Source organism: Schistocerca piceifrons, chromosome 2 (genome assembly GCF_021461385.2).
Source record: "Schistocerca piceifrons isolate TAMUIC-IGC-003096 chromosome 2, iqSchPice1.1, whole genome shotgun sequence".
NCBI classification, from domain to species: Eukaryota; Metazoa; Arthropoda; class Insecta; order Orthoptera; family Acrididae; genus Schistocerca; species Schistocerca piceifrons.
This window is the reverse complement of record NC_060139.1, coordinates 745,298,217-745,319,437: the sequence shown is the minus strand read 5'-3', so window position 1 is coordinate 745,319,437 and position 21,221 is coordinate 745,298,217. Positions and strand designations below refer to the sequence as shown.

Below are 21,221 nucleotides of genomic sequence, written 5' to 3'. Positions count from 1 at the left end.
TTAGGTTTAAGTAGTTGGTCTAGGGGACTGATTACCTCAGATGTTAAGTCCCATAATGCTCAGAGCCATTTGAACCACTGATACCACAAGTCGTGTGAAATGCATTCACAGAGCCTACCATTGACCTTACTTCTTCCTTAACTAAAGAGCTCACCTTCGATACGATTGCCTAAATCATCATATAACTTCGAGAGTGCTTCACAATCGAAAGAAGACAGTCTGGACTGTACGTTTCCATTTCTGGAATTCGGCCTTTGGAATAGCTCTTAGCTCTCATCTATGTTCATAAAATGAAAGGTTCTTTAATTTTTCTTTATTTCTGGGAATAGATAAAAGCCACGTGGATTATTTATGTCGAATATGGACTTCGGGCATGATTACAGCATTAATTTTGGACAAAAACTGACAAAGAAGAACGACGTGTGAGCAGGTTCATTATCGCGTTGCAGAAGTCATGAATGTTTTCACCATTAATCAGGATATTTTGTGGAATGGTTCTTGCAAATGACCTTCAACTTTTAAGTAGTAGTCGTTACTGATCGTTCGCGTACATCGGCTGCTCTGACAACACACGTTGAAACTCCACCAACGCCAAAAGTAGCTGTCCATGTTCCTGTCAGTCACGTTCTTCTAATTTGTCGCCAAATTCTGTTAATACTTTGTTTACACAGTTCCCTTCGCACTGCTTTCGTTGACGACGTGTTTTCCAGACGCGTGTTAAGTAACCAGTTACTTCTCATGATGACTACACTCTTCTTATTGACAAAATCTCCCTCTCTGTTCTCCCATTATGCGCGGATTCAAGGTTTGACTATTTGGCTGTAGGGAGAGGTGGAGGGAGGGAGATGGGAGAGAGGAGTAGGCTGATACTACACCCCCATCGCTCACCAACTATAGCTTGCCGCCACCCCCACTTTTGACGCGGCACAGATGTCTACGATTTTATTAGTAACAAAGTAACAGTACACACAAGTTTGGATTTCAGAACAATAAATTGTTTAATAACAATAAAATGTGTATTATGTTTCAATATAATAATAATAACAATAATAATGTTACAATATGTTAGTACGAGTGTCGAAACTTTAATGGTGGAAACTGTTTATTTACATCTTATATAAGATAGACACCAGTTTCGAAGATCTACTGTCCTTCTAAGTAGTAACCAACATTGTGTATAGCCCGCTGCCAGCAATGTGTGAGTCATGTGATACTCTTAGCAACGCCAGTTGTGTTGATAGCGCGAAAGGAGCGGTCTACTGCCCGACGAAGCTGTTCATTTCTGCAACACACCCTGCGACCAGCTTAGAAAAAGGCGGCGACGCTTCCTGCAGGATCGGCCCGTCATTTTGCAAGACAGTGCTCGGGCACATATGACGCAAGTTGTGACTGATTTGTCCGATCGACGGGGCTCGGAAGTGCTGTACCACCCACAACACTCCCCAGAATTAAGCCCTTGTGACTTCAACTTCATTCCCAAACTGACGGAATTAGCTCATGGCATTCGCTTCAAAACCGTTACAAAGATTCGACGGAGAATAGACCGCTCCACAACTGGCAATGGTCTAAGCACAACGCTGGAGACTGCTCTGAAGGATACTAAAGCTTTGAAAAGCGTATCTGTTTTGTATAAGTTGTAAATAAATAGTCACCATTATTAAAGTTTCAACCCTCGTAGCCTTAGTTTAACACCCAAGAAATTACAATTTCCTTATATGTATCATTTAAAAAACAATCGTCCGAAAATTTGCAAAGGAAATGTCCTGTGCAGTTAATTTAAGAACTGTTAACAGCAAAACAGACTAACAACTCTGACATCCTCGGTAGTTACGGGTATGAAATCACAGTCTGCTGTCTCAATTGTATATTACTTAGCATTACGATTGTCTGCAGACTGTGGCTTTTGCGAGCGTGTAAACGAGGGGACTGCTTTTCTTTCAGCCGTTTCCGCCTACGTTTGGGGAATAAGTCTGTCCTTTTACTCAGCTTCCCGTGGTCTGACGGTTCTAGCTGTGGACTCAGGAGCCGTATCGCATTCGTGGTTGACAGCAGGCGCCGTCAGCCTGTAAACGTGCGCCTCCACCTGGTTGGAAAACTGGTATTTTATCGTTCAGACCGCAAGCCCATCCACGTGGGCAGGCCATCACTCAAGCAACTCAGAAGTATTCTGTGTTAAACGTAGCTTGTATTTTAGAATTCCTTATCATTTTCGAGATTCTCAGTTGTTGTGCTACTTCAGTCTCGTCTGCTGGAAAATTTTGAAATTAAAATATAAAAAGATGTAAACATTTCCTCTAAATTTTTGCTTAGGGGTGTGGGTCATAACCCCATGACGGCACGTCCCCCAATCCCTTTGATCCGCGTCTGTCTCACATCCCTTCTGGTAAGTTTAGTATTCCTTCCAATTGTGATTTTATTAAAATATGTTCGTCTCTGAACTATGTATGCTGTTTCAATTCCAGACACGGTGGTTCTACGCTGTCCAGTCACATTAATATGAGCATCTGTCGAAAGCCTAAAAAAGCATCTTTTGCAGTGTGAACTGCTGCGAGATGTGAAGGAAGAGAGTCAGTGAGGTTCTGGAAGGTATCGACAGTGATGTGAACCTATGCCGGCTCCTGAGCCGTGGCCAGATCATTAGGTTTCCAGCACACTGGACTCGCATTCGGGAGGACGACGGTTCAATCCCGTGTCCTGCCATCCTGATTTAGGTTTTCCGTGATTTCCATAAATCGCTCCAGGCAAATGCCGGGATGGCTCCTTCGAAAGGGCACGGCCGACTTCCTACCCCATCCTTTCCTAATCCGATGACCTCGCTGTCTGGTCTCCTCCCCCAAAACAACCCAACCCCAACTAGGTTTCTCCGCTGAGGATCCATGACGTAAGCAGCCCGATCAAAGATGGTCTCACAGATTCTCGATTGGGTTTGAATCCGGAGAGTTTAGTGACCATGGGAGTACGGGAAACTCATCTTGGTGCTCTTCGAACCACGCATGTACACTGTTATCTGTGTGACACCCTGCATTTCCTGTTGGTACAGGCCATCGTGTCGAGGAAAAACAAACTGCATTTAGGGGTGGACGTGGTCTCCAAGAAAAGATATATATTTGTTTTAATCCACTGTGTCTTCCAGAATAACGCAGTCACTCAGGGAATGCCACGAAAACTTTCCCCAAGCCATAATGCTTCCTCTTCCGGCCTGGACCCTTTCGACGATCGTTGCAGGGTGTTTCGTTTCTGTCTTATGGAGCATAAAACGCTGTTCATCTGAAAAGGCTACCTGTCGCCTCTCAGTCTACGTCCAGTTGTGGTATTGGCACGGAAATTTCAGCCTCAGCCACCGATAAACAGCTGTCAGCAAGGGTGCACGAACCAGGCGCCTGCTGCACAGGTCCATCTACATCTACATGATTACTCTGCAATTCACATTTAAGTGCTTGGCAGAGGGTCCATCGAACCACAATCATACTATCTCCCTACCATTCCACTCCCGAACAGCGCGCGGGAAAAACGAACACCTAAACCTTTCTGTTCGAGCTCTTATTTCTCTTATTTTATTTTGATGATCATTCCTACCTATGTAGGTTGGGCTCAACAAAATATTTTCGCATTCGGAAGAGAAAGTTGTTGACTGAAATTTCGTAAATAGATCTCGCCGCGACGAAAAACGTCTTTGCTTTAATGACTTCCATCCCAACTCGCGTATCATATCTGCTACACTCTCTCCCCTATTACATGATAATACAAAACGAGCTGCCCTTTTTTGCACCTTTTCGATGTCCTCCGTCAATCCCACCTGGTAAGGATCTCACACTGCGCAGCAATATTCTAACAGAGGACGAACGAGTGTAGTGTAAGCTGTCTCTTTAGTGGACTTGTTGCATCTTCTAAGTGTCCTGCCAATGAAACGCAACCTTTCGCTCGCCTTCCCCACAATATTGTCTTTGTGGTCTTTCAAAAATGGTTCAAATGGCTCTGAGCACTATGCAACTTAACTTCTAAGGTCATCAGTCGCCTAGAACTTAGAACTAATTAAACTTAACTAACCTAAGGACATCACACACATCCATGCCCGAGGCAGGATTCGAACCTGCGGTCGTAGCGGTCGTTCGGTTCCATATTGTAGCGCCTAGAACCGCACGGCCACTCTGGCCGGCCTATGTGGACTTTCCAACTGAAGCTGTTCGTATTTTTAACACCTAGGTACTCAGTTGAATTGACAGCCTTGAGAATTGTAGTATTTATCGAGTAATCGAATTCCAACGGATTTCTTTTGGAACTCATGTGGATCACCTCACACTTTTCGTTATTTAGCGTCAACTGCCACCTGCCGCACCATACAACATTCTTTTCTAAATCGCTTTGCAACTGATACTGGTCTTCGGATGACCTTACTAGACGGTAAATTACAGCATCATCTGCGAACAACCTAAGAGAACTGCTCAGATTGTCACCCAGGTCATTTATATAGATCAGGAACAGCAGAGGTCCCAGGACGCTTCCCTGGGGAACACCTGATATCACTTCAGTTTTACTCGATGATTTGCCGTCTATTACTATGAACTGTGACCTTCCTGACAGGAAATCACGAATCCAGTCGCGCAACTGAGACGATACCCCATAGGCCCGCAGCTTGATTAGAAGTCGCTTGTGAGGAACGGTGTCAAAAGCTTTCCGGAAATCTAGAAATACGAAATCAACTTGAGATCCCCTGTCGATAGCGGCCATTACTTCGTGCGAATAAAGAGCTAGCTGCGTTGCACAAGAACGATGTTTTCTGAAACCATGCAGATTACGTTTCAATAGATCGTTCCCTTCGAGGTGATTCACAATGTTTGAATACAGGATATGCTCCAAAACCCTACTGCAAACCGACGTCAATGATACAGGTCTGTAGTTCGATGGATTACTCCTACTACCCTTCTTAAACACTGGTGCGACCTGCGCAATTTTCCAATCTGTAGGTACAGATCTATCGGTCCACAAGCAGCAACGTTCGCCGAACGGTCGTTGAGCAGACGCTGTTAGTGGCCCCTTAGCTCATTAGTGTTAGTTCCTCAACAGTTGCAAGACTGTACATCCGTACACATCTCCGCAGCCTTCGTCCACCCCTGTCATCTATGGCCCGTGGTGTGCCACAGTTGCCTGGGCACCTATTTTGGGTAGTGCCATTTTGGCGTGCAAGGTATCCTTTAGTCACGGCAGCACGGTACACGAGTAGTTTACAAACTTAGCGGTTTCGGAAAAGCTTCCACGCTTGGGCTGAAAGCCAATGAACATGCCCTTTTGAACGCGAGATAAATCGTCCAGTTTCTGCATTACGACGACGACTGCAGCGTTTTCTGCGTCCCTCCGACAAGCTTTATATACCCTTCGCTGCTAGTGGTGCCACCTGTGAGTGGTTATTGTACGTTGATGTCGAACACAGGCAAAGGTCACATTAATGTGACTCGACAGTGTGGACACCCTTTAGTAGAATCGCAGTTGTCTCGCAAACACCAAACTAGTGGGCACGAGCAATTTGGCCTGTTTGAAGTCTGACAGTAGCGAGAACACTGCGTCACTGCAACGCTCACAAGTTTACTGATCTTTGATAACACCTTCAAGGAAGTTGCAGACCATTGCGCCGTATCTCTGCCTGAGAGCACATGTGGATTCAAAATCTGTGAGTACCACTCACACACAGATTTTGGTATTTTATACGAACTGCTGTATTTACGGACATGTGATATGCTTCTAGTTGCCTGAAGGTAAGTAATACCACAAATTACAAACGCAATAAATAAAAAATGAATGTTTGACAGCTGTACGCGTGTAACAATTGCATTAAGGATGTGGACCTATCCCACGTCAAATCTAAATATTAATGGGCGTTATCCAGAAGTTTTTCCAGTTTTATTTTCGAAGAAATAAAATTTAATGGATCCCGTCACTCATAAATGTGGCGATTTCCCGCCGTAAGGACAAGTTACATTCCATCTTAACTGAGTCAAGTAATTCAACAAGACGTCTCGACTCGTTTGGGAAATGCGTCTGCTCTTTACATTACCTCACAAGTCTCCTTGTAATTTTGCATCAAAATGACACTTAAATTTATCAGAATCCTGTAACATCTACATATTCTTTAATGCAGTAATTTAAAAGATGGAGGATTAGATTTTAACATCTCGTCGATACTTATGTCTCTGAAGATGGAGTACCAAGTGGGGTTCTAGAGTGACATGGCCTTATTGAAGGAAACATCATGGAGTTCATACGACGCAGCATCAGACACACCCAAAAAACTGGGACACAAGCGTGGTTTGATAGTCGCTTCCCCGTGTGCATCACTATTGTTGTAAGCTGTGCAATTAATTTACCTTATTCAGTAAGATTAGAAATGGAAGTGAGAGTCAACTTAGAATTCCTCTATCGAAATATATCAAGGAGATTCATAATTCATCGTCCACATCGAACAACTAATTACTGGCACAATATATTGAGTTGTGACATGTTACCTAACGTAAGACCTTTATGCCCGACGTGACACAGTATTTACCTAACAAGCAAAATCGAAATGCTTAAGTCCACAAGACAATGTGCTACTTCAGAGCTCATGCAAGGATGAATTGAACGTACTGTTGTCCGAAGACTGTTGAGATGTAACTGTGTCCGCTAATCTGTCCTGTATAAGTCTCTTCCTATCTCGTAACTACTGCAGCCTACATTCATTTAGATCTCCTTATTGTGGTCAAGCCTTTCCCTCCCTCCACAATTTGTAGCCCGCACATTTCTTTCCATTACCACGTTGACTTTTTGATGCGCCAGTAGAATCCCATCGACCAATCCCTTCTGTTAGTCAAGTTGTGACACAATTCGATTCAGTCCTTTCTCATTAATTATTGGATCTTCCTTCTAGTCTTCAACAATCTTCTGCAGCATCAGATTTCGAGAGCTCCTGAACTCCTCATTTCACTTATGTATACATACCCCCCAGAAACGACTTCCTAACACTTGAATTTGCACTAAGTTTCAACAGGTTCCTCATTTTCAGAAATAATTTTCTTGCTATTACATTTTATGGCCTTTTTACTTCTGGCATCGTCAGTTAATTTGCTGCCCAAAGAGCAAAATTTATTTACTCTATTTGGTGTCTTATTTCCTAATCTGTTTTCCTCAGCATTGACTAATTTAATTTGACTACATTCCATTACCCTTTTTTGTTTGAGCAGGTGATACTTGGAATTACTGGCAGTTGGTTAGCCATTTCTGCTAAAATTTGAGTCTCTTATGCGCTCTATCTGCCTAATCTTAACATCTCTTATGCCCACAGTCCCTGCAATTTAATTCTTTATGATCGCCACGGAGGTTTTGTTCCATCTTAACCAGAGGTAAATTACTCCCTCTTGCGGGGCATCTTTGCACGCAAGTCACTTTTGATTTGTCGCCTCCTCTTTCCTCTTGTCCCCTTCACCCGTACCAGTCATCGCTATTAAGTCTAATAATGACGAGGCCCGCGAAAAAGACAGTCCGCGACACGTACGTCACGAAGGTAGGGCTGATTTACTCGCTTGCTTGTTCACCTCTGCAGATAAATTACGCTTCTGCACCCGTTAACTCGTAATTGCGTGTTTACGTACAAACGAGAATTGCACTTCTACTGTGAATCCGCTGTTATGGAGTCTTGTTGTTTATTAATCCTACAACGATCGAAAGTCCCTGCGCCTAGTAATAATTTGTTACGGCTGTACTGGGTATAATAAAATTTTATCGGTTGGATGAGGCACCACATCTTTATAAAATGAGGACTGTTAAGCAGTAGAGACTAAATGCTATAAACGAGATGTTATATCATTAATGCAGAGATAGATCTTAAATTACAGCTACTGCACAGTTGCGTATTATTTGTAGTACTAGTAATCAGTAAGACTCCGTAAAAGCAGATTTCAGTAGAATATGCAATTCTCGTTAATATGTAAATACCCAGTTACGAGTTAACACAATTAGGAACTCATTTCGTCGGCTGAGTTGAGCGAGCGAGCTAGCTCAGGCCTACCCTCGTGACGTACGCGCCGCGGCGTGTCTTTCTCGTAGGCCTGGTGATAATCAGTTGTGACGAGTGCTCAGACTACGGGAACCGCAATGACAACTCTGGACGTGACGCACTCTAGCAAACATCGTCCCTTTGGCGCAGAGGATAGCGCGTTGGACTTCTAATCCAAAGGTCGTGGGTTCGATCCCCACAAGGGATGAAATGTTTTTAACTCATAACTTAACACTTTGGTGCATGTATGGAATTAACCCAACGTAAAACTAGGCGCAACTGAGCTGTAACACCTATATCACTGGAAAGTATATGGTGAATTATGTCGGCTGTTTTGTAAGCCCCAGTTAAGATGTACATCAAAGCAGTCAGGTAGATGGCAATGGCTGTCCAGTGCGAAAGTATGGCATCCGTCCAGATCTGTTACAAGCTTGCCACCAACGCTCTTGTGACGTTGCACTACTTGTTGCAAAATCAAACCATCTGTAGTCTGACCTAAGCGCGGTAATAACGGCTACACAACCGTTTTAGCATTAATCCATCTGATAAGACAGAAATAACAGGTCGTTAAACATACCCTCCACGGCTCTGAAGCGCCTGGAATACTGTTAGGATGGAATTCTTAACCTCTATGTTTCGTTTAGGAACCAGAAGCGAAATGGTTTAAAGAATTCACGGAATATTTGTAACAAATATAGACAGATACAGATATACAGACACGTATATAGATACACAGTTGAGAATAGGGATATGTTCCGACTGATAGGACAAAAGTAACAGATCTAGCGTGAGCAAGAACCTAAAAGACGGGACATTTTCTCTATCAGAGGTAAGAATGAAGGTCTTTAAAACGAGAGGGTCAAGATAATACTAGCGGGTGGTCTAGACGTTAAGAACAAGAAATACTACAGGAGTCTATGAATTCACTCGCATTCCTTGGAACACTTTTAGTAAAATCTTATTTCTGCGCTGAAAGAAATATAATAACGAAGACCTACAAAAGCTGTAAGTTTGCAACCAGAGTCTCTAGTATCTCTTAAGTTTTGCTTTTCTATAATAATCGTACGTTCAAACTTCCTATGTTTATACTTGTGCGATGATCTGAGATATATCTATCGCACATTTTGCGTTATAAATGGAGTAAAATCAGACTGAGCCTTTATACCTACGCTGGCACTATTTGTGTCATCAAACTATGTCATGGTTTGTGAATAAAATTATCACCCAATGTAGTAGTTAAGACACTGGACTTGCATTTTGGACGCCCAGCTAGGCAGGTGTAGGTATTCCCTACTGTATTAAGGCAAATTCTGACGACGCTTATCCTAAACAGAGCTTAAGTTTGGTCTAGAAATGACCTAGTTGTAACGGAACTTTTAATATAAACCTTTCTTTCTTGTTTCATACATGTTAGAATTAATTCATGACACAAATGGTTTTTCTGTTTTAACTTACGAATTTCCTTTAATTCATGACATGATTTGTTGCCGTATACATGCTGCAAGCAGAGTTTTACATACTTAAATTTAGGATTTGAGCAACGACAGTTCATTAAATTAATATACCATTGTATGGCTGATGTTACTTGTATTTAAAATTGGTATGTTTAGTATCACGGTCCTTCCAAAGTAACAGAAATCTCCAGATATCGTTCTTAAAGAGATCCAGTGAAACATCGTCCATAATCACCAGTAGTCTTCGCAAAATTTGCTTGGAAACTGATTTTGATGGAAGATTATAGCCTGCCATAACTCGGCATTTTGAGCATAGGAACTATAGCGGACGTACCTAAGCCAAATCGCGGGTCCACAATGGTGGATAAAAAGGCCAGTAACTGGCCTCTAAACATCTCCATGTGCATACCAGTCCAGTTCAAAGAGGAAAACGGGGAGCGTTAACGGTAAACATGGAATGTCCCGCCTACCACATGCTGTCCTGATTCAGGTTCTGCTGACTGGTGAACGCAAAACGCCAGATGCGCAACTGGCACTGCGCCTAAGGCAAGGAAGCTTTTATACCAAATCACTGTATATTGTACCTCCAAACAACAGCAGCATCTGTACTGCCTGCCTACAGGGTGCGAACAGAAGCATAATCGGGATGCTCCTGCGCCAGCTGAGCACTCTTAGGGCCGACTGTATAAAGCATTTAAGCTTAGGTTAAGACAGGAAATGACCTTAGACCGAGCTTAACATGGCATATGAGTCACACCGCCGTGAAGTCGGATCAGATTTGACTGGCGGGAATTCATGGATCAAAGTCAAGTTCAGCTCTAATCGGCAGTTTATAATGTAGTGGCACTACGATTCATCGCTTATGTTTTTATCAGCAACTGGAATAATAAAGGAAGTTGTTATTAACACAAACAATGACAAATAAATATGTGACTGTGCCATTCAAACGCTGCTGATGCTCAAAATACTGTTGTTCTATCTGGAAGGTTAGGCTGAGAAGATTGCCCCAAGTGTGACTTAATGATCAATCTCATAACAACTCTTGGAAGATGACCCGTAATTTATGTGATTAGTTCAAAGGCATGTTATAGACGCTTAGCAGCAGAGCAAGAAAGGAATTTTCAGTGAACAGTTAAGTATGGGAATGTTGACAGCAGCCAATAACGATTCAGCATCACTTATATATGTTCTCATAGTAGCAATAACTACGCAATTCGTATTAAATTTTTAACATCCGAACATGTCCTTAAATTACTATGACAGTTCTATGTGCGTAGATAAATAGAACATAATGAAGTATTTTGAAATACACTAACTTTGTTTTGGCTCAGAGGTTGTGTTGTTCAAAAGATCACATGTTCGAACCCATGTCAATTACTGAATTTTTTCCATTTGTTACTACTTTTTCTACATTATTGGTCGTAAAGATAATTATAACAATATTACCGTGCCATTCCATACCACTGAAACCACACAATACCATACCACACGCTCGATTTTCCGAGCGTTCTGGATCACTGTTGGGCAAAATTCTGTGTGTAGTAACACCGTGCGATGTGAATTACATTTTTCCTTTCGTTTACAAATATCAGAGCATTTAGACGTGTCCACAGAGGACGATGACGACGAGATACAATGACCTCCCGGCACGTTCCGTGAAAGGGTGAACCCACTCGTGGAGTTAAATAACAAGTCGATTAAACTGAAGTTTCGTTTGGAGAAAAGTATTTAGAGCGGTTGGAAGTAGGACTCAGAGACTATCAAACGAAACCAATCAAAAGATTCGAACCACTGACTGCAATGTATGTTTTGCTGTTAATCTTAAGATTTTATGCCACAGGAACCTTTCACATAGTAGTTGGTGATCTGTTTAAAGCAGACATAGCAACAGCTTTCCGAGGTGTCCATAAGGTATCGGCCGTACGGGAGAATTAAAGTAAACAGCACTCCATGCCTTTACCTTGGCCACATTGACTCTATTTTAGCCGTGTTGCCAATCGTGTTATGTGCTACCTAAGATCAAATCTGAGTTCTGAACATAGCTCACTTTCTGATCTAATGTCAAATTTGATCTCCAGTCAGCAATGTTATACAATCGATCCTATTCTGCCAGTAGTTTTATAAAATCCTATTCCGAAATTAAGGAAGGAAAATAAGGAGGAAGAGAGGTTAGAGACGTCAAATGGAGCACGAGTTCTGTTGAGTAAGTGTGGGGGAAGGAAGCGGCAGTAGGGTGTTTCATGGATCATTCCAGAATTCACCAAAGAACGTGCAGGAAGACCACGGAAAACCTAACATCAGTGTGGCCAAACTTTCATTTGGACGCTAAACTGTGTACCCTGTGCACTGTGCTATGTCGCTCGGGGTATGTCAACAGAATAGTTACGTATATAGTGGGCTGTCACTGATTGCTAGCTGGTCGTTGTGGCCGAGTGGTTCTGGGCGCTTCAGTCCGGAACCGCGCTGCTGCGACGGTCGCAGGTTCGAATCCCGCCTCGGGCATGGATGTGTGTGATGTCCTTAGGTTAGTTAGGTTTAAGTAGTTGTAAGTCTAGGGGACTGATGTTAAGTCCCATTTGAATTGATTGCTAGACGCTGATACGAACACAGGCTAGAGACCTCCTGAATATACTGCGGATATTTTAGAGGCAACGTATGCTATTAAAAGTTCTGCGAGACTGCCATGTATACGTTGAGGAAATAAATGCATAATCACAAATGTTCTCTGTTGCCTTGTGTGTAGTACGGCATACTAAGTACATGACTAGCTCGCGGAAAAGATAACATATGAATTGGTGGATCAAGGGTATCAGACAACCGCTTCGTTTCAGTGTCGATCTCCCGTTCGACAAAGATATCTTTCCAGATTTTAACGTGACTGTCATTTCTGGCAATGCTTCATGAATGTGGAAGTAACAGGATATCCTGTGGTTCGGATATCATGTTAAAGTGCGCGTCTGCATCTACAGCTATACTACGTAAGCCACCTTAGGATGTGTCGCTGTGGGTAATTCCTGTAACACTCCCCACTTCCTTGTTCCAGTCGTGTATGGTACACGAGAGGCCGGGTTGTTGGTAAGCCTTCCTATGAGACGTAATCTCATTAATTTCACCTTCACAGTCTTTTCGCCAGGTATACGTAGCAGTAATAAATATATTCGTTCACTCTTTCAGGAACGTACATGCTCGAAATTTTAACAACAAAACCACATCGTGATGCACAACGCGTCTATGTACCGTCTGCCGCTGTAGTTGGGTGAGCATCTTCATGACGCTTTCGAGGTTATCAAACAAACCTGTGATGGAACGCACTGCTCATATTTCGATTTCTCTTTTTCCTTTTATCAACTATACCTGGCAAGTGTCCTTGATTGATCAGCAATACTGAAATATCGATTGAAAAAGGGTTTTGTACGTGAGGCTTCTTCGGCGAATCTTACGAGGGGACCACGCCTACTCGTCATCACCGATTTTGTCAAATTTATGATATAATTATGTCGGGCTTGGCCAGAAATGTAAATGACCTAAAGTAGGAGCATCTGATGGTACAGCGTTTAGAATAATCGCAAATTTGGCGCGGGGCGGGCGAAGCATGAGAGACATGTTTACGTGGTTTCCCGGCAGCGGTTAGAGCAGTGGAAAGAGTGCAGAACGCTTATTCGACCGTCGTTCCGTCGAGTTCCTACGCGGAAACATTTTTATTTCAATTTTTACGTTACTTACATGCAAAAAAATCTAAACAATGTTCAATGTATTGTGATTATTAATATTTTCATAAAAGCAATGAAAAGGAAAGCAAAATTTGGAATTACAAATAAATTTCTAGGAAGGGACCATAGAGTGCAGACGAGAATTTCGTAAATTAAATTAGATACTTTTATTATTTACCACTTGATTTTCGCGTGATGCTATGATATTCATCATAAAAACAAGAGCATCTTGCACACTTTATAAAAGTAGATTTTTTTTACACCTACATGGTTGTCTTAAAGTTTCAATAGAGTAACAAAATTGGTTTGCATTCAAAATAGGTTCTCTCTCTCAATGGACAGTTTGGCGGCAAACCAAATGTAACGAAGTCCTTACGCGTGAATTAAAATTCCTTCTTCGAAAGTTATTTGTAAACCCAAATTTTACTTGCCTTCCTTTTTCACGTCTTTTACAAAAATGTTAACAAATACAATACAATGGGCATTATTTCGGTTTATTTGCAGTGTAAGGAATGTAAAAATTAAAAATAAAAATTTCCGCATCGAGAGACAGTCCTACGTCCGTCGGATTGCGGTTCTGTACTTTTCCCGCTGGGCGAACCGCTGCCTGAAAACCACGTTAACATAAATATGAGGCTCATGTCTCCCAGATCCACGCCAAAAATGATATTTTTTCTAAATGCTTGGCCATCGGACACTCTCTCTTTTGTCACTTTCAATGCCGGTCAAAACTTGCAGATACCATAAATTTGGACGAAATCGTTAATGACGGGTATGCGTGGTCCCCTTGCCAGTCTGGCATCTCATGGTTTCAGCAATCGTGTAATTAAACCATCACACGTCCTGCCGCCTATTTGTGCGCAACATATTACAACTGAGCGATTACCAAGCGTCATTCGTCTGCAGATCCTCCTCCATTAAGTTAAAATTACCTGGGGTTGCAATTTCTCCGTACACAACAGCATCATCCAGGAACAGCTCCATGGAGCAAGTGAACTTCCGAGTACTGCCTGACAAATTACTGGATAAAATTATTTCAGGACATATGAAGGTGAATGCATACCTGAAATACAAGGTGTTTTAAAATTCCAGCCTTCTCTCGAAAAGGATGCTCTGTACTTCTTATGGAGATGAAAACGTTTTAGGTAGACCTTCCAGACGAAAGACATTACGAATTTCACATTGCGTATATTCTGCCTGGAATGTGGAGGAACAAAGTCAGCTTCAGAATCTACACTACGAAAGGCGCTACAAAATTAATTTGTTTCAGTAGTGTTTTCAAAAGAGTTGAAGTAGAATACGGTAAGTTTCGTATTATGGTAATATAAAAACACTATCCTCATCACAGACAAGATAAGCAATCCTTACGGAAAGAACAATAACTTGGTACGAAAACAGATGAACTTACAAATGCATTTTCGTAATTTTAGTGAGAAAACGTTTCCTCTTTTTAGAGTTCAAATATAGCCTTTTTATTGGAAATACAAAATGCACATGTACCTGTATTCAGTTTAATAAGCCCAAAATGCGTTTAAAATATCTTGCGTTTTGTACTAAGTGCTTTCGTGCGCGTCTTTGTACGTCCCATGTGTCTACTGCTTGCAGCGACTGGCGGATCTAATGGATGCTATCTTTCCTTTGATCTCTAGTGCTAGAACCTACGTCACTGATGCAGGAAAACAGTTTTACAAACTGCAAATCACTGTGAAGGGTATGGTAAAAGATGCCTCTCATTGTGCCATTTATTATGGCTCCTTTCCGTTCGTATTAGTATTAAGCACGACAATGATGACTGCTTAAACGCCAGCGTGCACGCTGTTATTAGACTACTGTCTTCGCTATTGCTGTAGCTACACACTTGTACTCAGGAGATTCGTGTGAAAAGGTTTCCGATGTGATTGTGGCCGCTCGACGGGAATTAACAGGCTTTGAGCGCAGAATGGCAGTCGAAGCTACACGCAGGGGACATTAAATTTCGGAAATCGTTAGAGAATTCAATATTCCGAGATCTAGAAGTCTAGAGTGTGCTCAGAATACCAAATTTCAGACGTTACCTCTTACTACAGATTACACAGTGGTCAACGGCCTTCACTTAACCAACTAGAGCAGCAGCGTTTGCGCAGAGTTGTCAGTGCTAACACACAAGCAACACTGCGTGAGATAGACGCAGACATAAATGTGGGACGTATGAAGAACGTATCCGTTTGGACAGTGCGGCGGGATTTGGCGCTAACGGGCTATGGCAGCAGATGACAGACGCGGGTGCCTTTGCTATCAGCACGACGTCGCCTGCAGGGCCTCACCTGGGCTCGAAATCGTATCTGTTGAACCCTAGACGACTGGAAAACCGTCGCCTGGTCAGATGAGTCTCCATTTCAGCTGGTAAGAGCTGATAGTTGGGTTAGAGTGTGGTGCAAACCCCGCGAAGCCATACACGCAAGTTGTCAATAAGGCACTATGCGTTCTGGTGGTAGTCCGTAATGGTGTGGGCTGTGTTTACAGGGAATGGATTGGGTCCTCTGGTCCAAATGAATGGATCATTGACTGGAAATGGTTATGTTCAGCTACTTGGAGACCATTTACAGTCATTCATGGACTTCATGTTCCCAAACAACGATGCACCATGTCACCAGGCCGCAAATTGTTCATCATTGGTTTGAAGAATATGCTGGACAATTCGAGCGAATGTTTTAGCCACCCAGATCAGTACTATTTTGTTTTTATTTTCTGAAGTGCTCAATTTTATATTTCTGGACGTTTAAAGCAAGTTTACTGTCTTTGCACCTCTTCGTTGTCTTATCAATATCTGATTGTATATTCGTGCAGCTTCGTCAAGACGGATAAAGCTTCATCTCCCTGTCCCAGTTCATCGACAAGGAAAACTTTTTTTTAGGCCGCCATAGTCAGTCTAGGCATCGGCCTTGCCGCGGTGGATACACCGGTTCCCGTGAGATCACCGAAGTTAAGCGCCGTTGCCATTTTTCGGAGTGCACTCAGCCTCGTGATGCCAATTGAGGAGTTACTCGACCGAATAGTAGCGCCTTCGGTCAAGAATACCTTCATAACGACCGGGAGAGCGGTGTGCTGACCCCACGCTCCTACTATCCACATCCTCCACTGAGGATGACACGGCGGTCGGATGGTCCCGGTAGGCCACTCGTGGCCTGAAGACGGAGTGCTTTATAGTCAGTCTGGTCCCAACTGCCCACTACTTGGCCTTCCTGCTTTTAAATAGGTGGTAGGAACTTTAAAAACATTTCCATTAGGTTTTCATAAAATCCGAATATTAAGAATTTGGTGTGTAATTATTAATGTATGATTTAAATTCCTTTAACCCTGCTTTATACATTTCATAAAGTAAAGTTATTTCCCTGCCTCATAAATCACCATTACTGTATGAATCAGTTAGCGTTAAGAAAATTTTACTACTAACGGAGGCACATAAGCTTCCGATACGTGAAAAAGGTATGGCTGCCCACAAATAAAAAATGAGTTGGATGCATCGCGGAGAGGACTACTGACCAGTGTTATCTTTTGTAATAGACTGGCAATAAGAAAAACATCTGTGATTAAAAAATCATTATACTGATAAAACGCAGAAAATGGCGTTTTTTATCAATAGGATGGTTAACAGAAACTTTCTCCTCGCTACAAAATTTAAAAAGAGGCATTTTTGTTTTAAGCAGATGCATAATATTATAAAATGTTTCTTTCCCTAAAATTTTTCAATTGCCAGAGTTAGTAACCCTTTGTCATGTTATAGGACGGCGCAAGATACCGTACTAAAAATGTTTTCAGATTTAAAAAAAAAACTTTTAAAATCTGATTCAACAAAGCATCGCATTCCCAGATGACATTCTAGAGATAACATACTTTATTTCCAACAGAGTGTAAGCAATTCTAACACCGTTCAATTCGCCATGAAAAATTTGCTTCACACTCATTTCACCCGGAACAGCTGGGACCCATGGGTTACACGGCAGAGGAATTGTTACAGAAATTGCCAGACATCCTGTACAGCGACTGCGATAGACATGGGTGTGAAGGAGTGTGAGTGGTCGAGTGAGCTACTGGGAAGATGTGGCCGCAATGATGAGCTAGTATTGCCGCAATAGCGGTACGTCACACATGGTGTAACAAGTTCCTCGTTTGGGGAATTATCTTGGCGTCGACAGACAGAAGACGCGGAGGAGGAGATAATTTAGCACACGAGGTCGTCATTACAATCCAGGGTGTTAGAAACTCACCGGTGGTTGTATCAGCATTAGTACAGTTTGTGTATCCATGGATTATACTCTTCATGTATCGAAATGGTATCGACGGTGTCGCTTTGTTTACAACTATCATGAACTTTCATACTGACCGTTTACTTAATGAACTTCCACAGTTATCTTTATCTACATTTACATTCAGTAGCTGTATCTATTTTGAAATTTATATATACACTACAAGTAGTTATGAGGCAGCATAATTTCAGTTTGTTTACATTGTGGTTTTCATTGGATTTGAGTGACTTTAATACACAACGGAAGTAATCAAATACTTTGATGGCTGCACCCTTTGCATCCGTCCCATTGCGAGAAAAGTTCAGTTGCAAATAACGGAAGCTAGAAATTCACGTCTACACACCGCGAATCACCTCACGATGTCTGGCGGAGAGCATTTCGCACACAATTATGGTTTCCCTCCTTACCATCTCAATTTTGAAAGAAGTGCGGGAATTATATAAGTTTCCTGCATTGGCCATTTCAATGCACATTAATCTCTATAGTTCACTGTACCTAATAAGCTACCAAACGTCATTTCACCCACAGGAACTAAGAATGTTTGTAGAACTGTATCAGCAGAGGAGAGAGAAAGAGAGAGAGAGAGAGAGAGAGAGAGAAACGTTAGTGCCATTTGTTGCACTAACGCTATTGCCTGCCTCCTTTTCTCGTTTTTGCACGGTAACGGATGCCTACAGAAAGATCAAATGTGACAAAACGGAACCATCACTGTACGCAAAGTGCAAGTGTCTTCACAAGTTCACTAATCAAGCTAACGTTGGCTTATAATGAATCACATAAGATGGAACAAGCACGTCTAAAGCAACAAAGAAAAAAGGGTGGGAATGAAAGGAAAGATCTTGGTGCCAAGGAAGCGAAGTATGGTATCCGTAGCAAAAAAGATATGCTGTGTGATGGTTCGACATTCGTGGTGTCAGCTCAGGCTTCCAAAGATAGTATAATGCAGTGACTTGCATGTAATAAGCTCTACACTGCTCCTCCATCAGAAAGCTACATAGAGTGCGGAAAATACCACACAAGGTGGCATGAGGACTCAGACATTGAAGGGGGAATAGTTGTGTGAGATTTTTGTTTATAAAAACTTTGATTTTAAGATATTAATTTTCAACACTATAATTCTTTCACTGCAGACTATTCACTAATACATTATTAGCAAGCTTTAATTAAGTGATGTACTTGTCTTTCACATTTTGAGAATAAAAGTTCATTCAATTAGTATCTGAGTTGTTATCTTGCCCTGTTGTCCATGTCGTCTTGTTTCAGTACTGAGGCAAGATGACACTTCTCCACTACTTTGTAAAAACGGCAAAATAATTGTGATTCTGCTTAAATAAAAAATTATGTAATTAGATACTGTACAACTTACGGTTGCTCTATTAATACTTAGAAAGAAAAAAAGTATTTCTCCAAAGATAAATTCATGGCTAACTGTTAACGTCGTGAACTTACCCCGGTTTTCCTACATCTTAATGAGTACATTATAACCGCATTTAAAATTTTTAAATTCAATCAGTAACCATGCGAAATATAAAAATTAAAATTTTTACTGCCCCTGGAACCTGCAGCTGTGCATACGACATCATGCGCTACTAATACGTTCCCAAACACCACATGTAAAAACGGGATTTTTTCGGGGCTCATACATCGGGTTCTATTGATGATATAAAGATAAAGTCCACTGTGTTGGATAGTCCTTGGATAGCTATCATTTGTATACCCAACAGAAGTACTATCTACCCACCAGCACAGGGCCGAAGTATGAATATTAAACAATTCCCCCTGCTTAGACAAATGATGAATAACGGTTCGTTCTTTTTGCATTTGATGTGGTCCACGATGGGCCTTTAGGGGCTTATGGAGGGATCATTAGTTCTTGCACAGTTCCTTAGAAAACTCCAAAGAAAGCGTCTTTTTTACCATTTTTTCGTACCAGAACCGAGCCGCGGATTTCAAGACAGCTATGCACACCAAATGGCTGAAATTTTCCTGATATATTCCTAAGATCGCGATGTCGAACAGCTTTGAAAATTTTCTTCATATCTTCATTGTTAATGAGACGCAGAGGTTGAAAGTTACCATATCTGTACGCGTAAAATACGCACGTAAAATCCGGTGTGAGGCGATAACGTAGTTTATACAGTGATGCAGCACGGAGATTTACGGTGTAAAGTGTCTCCGGTAGCATCATAAGGGTTCTGTGACCCCCATGTTATAGTACTGAAGCACATGCAAAATTTCTGTGCACTTAAAATCCGGTCTGAGACGTAAAAAAATTAGTTTTGCGTTATTTCAATTTCACATAAGTAAACTATCAATTTTATCGACCCATAAAGTTCTGTTTATATGTGTGACATGCCCTGTTGTGGCACAGAAAAGAAGGGAAAATACTCCTATCGGAGCTAAAAAAAAAAAGGCGAATACGCTCTTGTCGGGGGGTGGTAGGGGAGCGATAGTTCGGCTACCTCCAGAGGATTTGAAGGCTGCTCTCGGTCCCAAAATATTGGAAACCTAGTACCGCTATGATAAGTTACCGGAGAAGAGTAGGGTGCTGTACTTCATCGTATTGTCACAAGGGATCCAGTGAATCTAGCAGTTCCTTTTTGTTCCTTCGCCAATTGATGGAATACCCTTGGAGCGCAAAGCTTTGGCACTGCTACTTGTCTCTGATAGTCTTGTGTATGAAACAAGGGCTGTATTTTCTTTAAGCAAAACTTTCTTCCATTGCCGGCCGAAGTGGTCGAGCGGTTCTAGGCGCTACAGTCTGGAACCGCGCGACCGCTACGGTCGCAGGTTCGAATCCTGCCTCGGGCATGGATGTGTGTGATGTCCTTAGGTTAGTTAGGTTTAAGTAGTTCGAAGTTCGAGGGGACTGATGACCTCAGAAGGTTAGTCCCATAGTGCTCAGAGCCATTTTTCTTCCATTATGACCCGTGGTTTACTCGTATTTCAAGTTCATCAAATAGCGCTGTAGACTACCTGCAATAGAACGTTGACCTTCTCCTCAACCTGTAACGCTGTGCAGTTGTTTCAGAATATTTCCTCCTGACATACAATGTACATCAGCCTGACGATTACATTATCTGTAAATTGAAGGGGATCAATGCTGTCAGCTGTAGCGGAACATTACGCGGAATCTGCTGCGACAAGTGAAGACGTGTACTGCAGCGGGATTCGAACCTGCGATCTCCTCCTTACTAGGCAGGTGCATTAACCACTGCACCATCCGGAACACAGCATTATCGCAACTGCCCGGACTATCTCGGCACGCCTGACGGCCGATCCACATTTCCACCTAGCGCTACCTGTCTGCAGTCCCTGTCCATTGACTCCATGTATGCAACTCTGAGATTCCAACAGCAGATCGGACGCATCTGCGCATCCGCCATGAGGAATGTGGATCCATTGCCCAGCTAGGTGTATCTGTTATATGAAAGCGTGGTGTCTGTTCTTCTCGACATATCCAAAAGAAAAGACACCACGCATTCGTATTATATTGCATTATCGTACGTGCACACTCACAACAGCGAAGTAAACGCCACAGATCTGTATTCAGCTTTACTGGCACTCATTATTCGCGTTCAGAATGTGTTTTGAACCAAGTGTCACTTGGAAGAATAAGCAATATTTTTATGAGCTTCCGTCGTCTTACATTGTGTACCTGGGGTGTCGTCATGTATTCACTGCCGCTCTTATGGTCTTATAGTCTTTTGACACATGTTCCCGTCATGCCAAACTGACCTCCCACACA

At 42.2% G+C, this 21,221-nt stretch overlaps 1 protein-coding gene and 1 non-coding gene across 5 annotated transcripts in view; one reads left to right on the top strand and one right to left on the bottom strand.

Annotated features, from left to right (window-relative positions):
• LOC124777424 (ras-like GTP-binding protein RhoL) overlaps window positions 1–21,221 on the bottom strand; it is a 325,071-nt gene that overhangs the window by 113,201 nt on the left and 190,649 nt on the right. The window lies entirely within an intron of this gene.
• Window positions 8,159–8,231, top strand: Trnar-ucu. The gene has a single exon. It is a non-coding gene; the product is annotated as a tRNA-Arg (tRNA).